Source organism: Humulus lupulus, chromosome 1 (genome assembly GCF_963169125.1).
Source record: "Humulus lupulus chromosome 1, drHumLupu1.1, whole genome shotgun sequence".
NCBI classification, from domain to species: domain Eukaryota; kingdom Viridiplantae; phylum Streptophyta; class Magnoliopsida; order Rosales; family Cannabaceae; genus Humulus; species Humulus lupulus.
This window is the reverse complement of record NC_084793.1, coordinates 187,588,918-187,595,350: the sequence shown is the minus strand read 5'-3', so window position 1 is coordinate 187,595,350 and position 6,433 is coordinate 187,588,918.

Genomic DNA, 6,433 nt, shown 5'->3' with positions numbered 1-6,433 from the left:
AGTTAAGGAACACTTGGCTCAACCTCCAATCTTATTGAAGCCAATTGATGTGGAAACTTTATACTTTTATCTAGTAGTTACTCAAAACATTGTTAGTGCAGCTCTTATCTGAGAAACAGATAGGATCCAACATCCATTGTATTACATAAGCAAAAGGCCGGTTGGAGCAAAATCATGATATCCATTAATTGAAAAATTAGCTTATTGTTTGTTGCTTGCAGCAATGAAATTAAGGCCTTACTTCCAAGCTCATCCTATCACAGTTTTAACCGATCAACCTCTCAGGAAAGTTCTGCAAAACCCAGAGGGATCTGGTCGATTACTTAAGTAGGCGGTCGAGCTTGGGCAGTATGAAATCACCTACCAGCCAAGGACTGTTATTAAAGGACAAGCTTTAGCAGACTTTATTGATGAGTGCACTAGAAAACCATAAGAGAATGAGCAAGCAAAGGACCCTAAAGACAACAAAGAAAATTGGCCCGTATGGAGGCTGTTTGTAGATGCGTGCTCCAATGAGAATAATTCTGGAGCTAGACTTATACTTATCACACCCAAAGGACATCTTAATCACTGCACACTAAGGTTCGGCTTCAGTTCCTCAAACAATGGGGTAGAGTACGAAGCCCTAATAACAGCTGTACAACTTGCTAAAGATGTCAAAGCTGTGGCAGTAGACATATATAGTGATTCACAGCTGGTCGTGAATCAAGTGTTGGAAGAATACCAAGCTCGAGGACTAAAAATGGCATCCTACCTCAGCAAAGAAAAAGACCTCATGGCACAATTCAAAAAATTTACAATCCAACAAGTGCCACGTGACTAGAATTCCAATGCAGATGCCCTAGCAAAACTCCCAAGTGCCAAGGATGCAGACACCCTAAATGTAATACTGGTTGATCACTTGGCCCAACCAAGTAATAACGAAACAAAGTAAACACTACTGCTCGATAATACTCCCTCTTGGATGACTCTTATAGCCATGTACTTGGAGCACAGAACATTGCCTGAAGACAGAAATGAAGCCTGAAGAATTTCAAGCAAGTTGCTAGGTACGTGATTATTGATGGAGTAATGTAAAGAGGAGAGTATTATATGCCTTTTCTCTGATGTGTAACTAAAACAGAAGTTGAACTGCTAATTGTAGAAGTGCATGAAGGATTATGTGACAATCATGCAGGGGGCAAAGTCTAGCCAAGAAGATATTGAGACAAGGATATTTTTGACCCACGATGAATGAAGATTCCATAGAGTACGTCCAATGTCTTTGCACCACGAACCTTAAGACCCAAGGTGACTAAAAAAACAATAGCCACAACAACACCAAGATGCCCTCCTCAAAGCTTCACAGCCCTGGCATCTTCCCCCTCAGACTCCTCCTGCTCAACTTCAGGGGTTGCAGGGATTTCTTCAGCAGGAGCCTCAAGCTCCTCCTCTTTGCGAGCAACACACTTGGTGATTTATTTGTCGTGAAGATGGGCAGGGATGTAGTCAAAATTGGTCTCCTTATTGTTCTTCCAAAAAGGAGGAAGCAATTGAAGGACGCACTCTTGAACTTGGTTAAGTTCGAGGAATGCGACTCCTTTTCGCGTTGAAGCTCTTCCTCGAGAAGTTTCTTCTCCTCCGAACTCTTCTCTCTGAGTTGCCTCATCTCCTCTGTCGACTTGAGCTGCTGTTCCTTGAGCTCTTTGACATGAGCGTCACTACCCCTCTTCTCCTCAACCTCCTTCGTGTGGCGCTTGAGCTTTGCCCCCAACTCCTCAAGCACCTTGATTAATTTGCCCTTATTATCAATCTCGGTATTCTTGCTGTCGAGATCCTTCTGCAAGTCCTGAGAAACTTGGAATAGAGAGTGTGGCAGTCTTTGAAGTGTTTCGCGGTGTCCCATGATTTCCTCAAGGCCTCCTCAAGTTTAACAGCTTCAGTGCGGGTGTTGGTGAGAGTTATAACACCCTACAGAAATAAAGCAAGATGAGACTAACCACCTAAAATGAAGTAAACGAGTCGAAGATTTGGAAGAAAAATTGAGAAACATATAAAGAGAAACTTACCGAAAGAATCTCGGACAGTGCCCATCCGAGACCAAAGTCGACCGACAAGTTTCAGTGCTTGAAGACAGCATCAACACTCGGGTGTTGAATAAGGGTTTGGACCTAGGAGGAGATGGAGTGAGCAATTGCCTTCAACTTTTCCTTTACTCGCTCCTTCTCATCAACAAGTGAATATTTTGCGAGCAGGGGAAGGAGTGCCCTAGTGAACTGATGGAGACTCTCGAGCAGAGGAAGGAATGGCATGCTCGGGAGCGGTAGCAGTAGGAGTGGTTTTCGGTTGGCTGGGTGGCGCCGTCGGGGAAGCAACGAGAGATCTGCGAACAAGACGATTACTCCTCTGCTACTTTGCTCGAACTGGCCCCGAAGCAACATTCTTTTACTACCCCCTTTGGTCGAGGCTGGAAAGGAAGCATAGAGATTAAACATCTCTAAATCAAACATGGTTGTGGTCAAAAAATGCAAGTGTATTAGATTACGGAAGTATATAAATGAGCAGTACACTTATGCAAAATATTATATGATATAGAAGATTTTTAAAAACAGCCTACGACTACAACATACACACACAACATAAAGGAATAACTATGTTACGTGGAATCCCCTCCTCCTCGTCAGAGGACGTGAGCTCGTCTTCCACTTCTAGCATTTTCTTGCCTTTACCCTTGTAAACAAGAGGTGCTAGGGCTCGAGGACGAGGAGCATCAACTTGCTCCCTTATGTTGATCTTTGTTGGTCTTCTTCTCTATAGAACTGGGACTGCCTAAGGATGATCGAAATGCCCTAGTTCCTCACCAAGTAGTTTCTCAGCAGTTCCTCCACCAGCAACGCCTTCTTCATTAGCGTGGTGGGTATTAAGCAGACCGACTCTCCTTACGTTCTCTTCGGTTACGAGTAGTCTACAGTTCTTTGCTTCAAAGGGAAGCCCATCTAAGACCACTACTCGCTTGGCCATGTCCACAGCAGGAATGGGTCTATTCCATGGCCCTAAAGAACAACAAAAAGAATGAGGCTAAGGAAAGAAAAATGAAGGAAATGACCCAGCAGACTAAATAATTACTTGTTTGCTAAAAAGCTCGATTGTCTGTGACCAGGGAAGTTGTCAAAAAATACTCCTTATTATAATTGTCCACGTTGCTCCTAAACGTGGGCTCAGTCAGGAACCCTCTGGTCTTGTCCCGATGACAGAAATAGAAGAACCTAGTACCATTGTGGCCTGGGTTCGACTTCAAGTCGAATAAGTAATGGACCTCATGAGGAATAGCAGCGCTCCATCCTTGATTGCAACAAAGGATAAACAATGCTGAAAGCATTAAGTATCTGTTTGGTGTTATTTGGAAAGGTGTGATGTTGAAGTAATTTGCGACGCTCCTAAAATAAGGATGGAGGGGGAGAGTGGCACTTGCTTGAATATTATACCTCGACCAGGCACTATACGCATAACCAAGATTGTGTGCCCGCTAGTCGGGTCAAGGAATAACAAATCTAACCCCCTAAGTCCATATCTTTGGGGGGTACTCCCCAAGTATCCGACTGGAGAGGGTGTTGAATGGAGCCACATACCACTTAACCTGCCTTCTCGAGCGGGCTTTTCTTTTTGTGACGAGTCTTATTACATCAGTTATCTGCTCATCGTCATATTCAATCTCATCAAAAGGCACATCTTGGTGTCGTGCCTGCGGTTGCCCTTGTGGTTGTTGTTGTTGTTGTTGTTGTTCCTCAGGTTGTTCTCTTTCTAGTTGTTCGGGTTGTTGTTGTTGTATGGGTTGCTCAACGTTTTGCCTATTGGTCGCGTACCTTGCAACCTGAGGATCCACAACTCATCTTTGTCTAGTAGTTTTCCCCCCGAACTATAGTACTTGTAGACTTTTGCCCCCTAAATTTTTTTTCTTGGCAAAAATACCCCCGAACTATAGCACTTGTAGACTTTTGCCCCTTCCGTCCAAAATAGTAACTATTTGATGAAGTGGCAGTTAAAAAATATAAAAAATAATTTTTTATTATTTAATTGATTTTAAATTAGAAAAAATAAATAAAAATCATTTTTAAAAAATTAAAAAATTATTAACAACTAATTTTTAAATTATATAAAATCTAATAAATAAAAAATCAATAAACAAAAATAATTTTTAATCCAAATATAATTTTAAAAAATAACTAAATTCAATATTTCTAAACTAAATTATACTTTGAACTAAACTAAATCAAAACCTTTAATTTTTTGCTTGATTTTGTTCTAAATGTGTTTAATTATCTACATTTAAAATATATATTTGGTTGAATTTTTAATTTAATTTAGTTTAAAGATTTTATTTTAGTTTAGAAATATATATATATATATTTAAGTTTTTTTTAATTATATTTGGATTAAAAAAAACTATGTTTATTGTTTTTTTATTTATTGGATTTAATATAATTTAATAAATTTAAAAATAACTTGTCATTAATTTTTTATTTTTTAAAATGATTTTTATTTATTTTTCTAATTTAAAATAAATTAATTACAAAAAATAATTTTGTAATTGCCACATCAACAAACCGTTACTATTTTGGATGGAAAGTAGAGAGGTATTTTTGCCAAGCAAAAAAATTCGGGGGGCAAAAGTCTATAAGTGCTATAGTTTGGGGGAAATAAAGCATTTCGTCCAATCAAACTATAAGGATATTAATAATATTTTGGTGTTACCATTTATTATTAACCTTAGGCTAGGTGGGATTCAAATGATGTGATAGCTTTATGGTGAGTAAAATATCATTAGTGGTAAATGGTAAGTTTTTATTAAAGAAAGAAAAGAAAAAATAAATGAATTGGTCATTTCCTACCCCAAACCGTGACTCTCCCTATCTCTCATTATCTCAGCTCATTCTCTCTCATTTTCTCTCTAAGAAAAACCACAAAGAAAGAAAGAAAAACAAAGGCAATGTGTTAGCCTTTCTCTTCTCCTTTCCTATCCTTTCTTTTTCTTTTTTCTCTTGGTTGAGCCCTAGCTTCATTGCACCTTTGGTTTCTAAGTTGGTACTCATTCAATGACAAGAGTTAGAAGCTTTTAGGGTTGCATGAAAATGGATTCAAGGAGTTTTTAGTGCATGCATGTATTGTAGAACACTCAAAGAGGTAAGACAACTTGAGTTTGTGTTTTCTTGGCTTCATTTCCAACTTTTCTTGAGTCTATGATTAAATCTAACATCTATAATGTTGGGATAGTGGTTTGAAGGCAGTTAAGAAATTAATAGGAGTTCCAAAAAGCGAGGGCAAAATCGAAACCCAAGCTTAGAACATCAAAGAAAAAAAAAATTGTGATTTTTTAGTTTAGAGAAATGTATAGGGAGTAATTTGAGTTGCATGTATATTTGTTAGTAATCTCTTTATTATGATGTAATAATGTAGATTATTATGTTTGATGATGCATGCATGTTGGTTGTGATGATTTTAGTTAAGGAATCCAAAGTTCCCTTAGGGTTTGTACAAAAGGCTTTTGCGAATATTATAGTCTTGACTTCCAAAGGGTCAAGCAAAGTCTTGAACGTGTCATCTTTGAAAAAAAAAATCTACCATGGTATTTTTTATGAAGAGTAGATGATTTTAGACTCTTAAAATGTTCAAAAAAGTTTTGTATTCACAAAGTTATGGTCATTTTTAAAAGATGCAATTTGGAAAATTTGGTATTCTTAGTTTTAGGTCCGATTTTTTAACATTAAGTTTACTAAGAAAAACAACTCTTTTTTACTTGAAATTTGGCAAGAACATTCACAATATATTCAAGATAGAATCTGGAGAATTTTATAAAAAAAAATACCAAGGGGTTAGAAAATTATAATTTTTCAAAGTTGGTAAGAAAATTTAGATTTTGAAAATTGGCCAGTTTGACCTCCAAGTTGTAGAGAATGTTTCACCAAGTAAAAATGATCTTTTTGATCTGAAAATTTGGGAGAATATATCAAAATAGTATTATGGAAACTTTGGTAAATAATTGATAAGTAAATTTTAAATTATGGATTACCAAAGTTTGAGGTTTAAACTAAAAAGAAACAAGTTCTTATAATTGGGGTTTCACCAAAAAAATTTGTTTATGATCTGTCTTAAAACTTTTCCCGAGCTTGACCATCCTTGAAGGATTTTGTGGATCGATGTTTACTTCCTCGAGCTCTTCAATAGCTTGGAGCTCGGACTTATCCTCGCCTATTCGGGGGTCTATATCCTCACTTAAGACGGTATTTTCCCCTTTGGCGCTCTGAGGTTTTTCAATCTCAGGGTCAGTTAAAGGTTCCTGAGATTCCTCTCCTCCACCTTGGATGGCCATTGCTAGCTGCCCGGGTTTCGATTTTCCCTTCATGGAAATGTTGTAGCATTCCCTCGCAGCGAGTTGATCGCCACGGACCGTGCATAT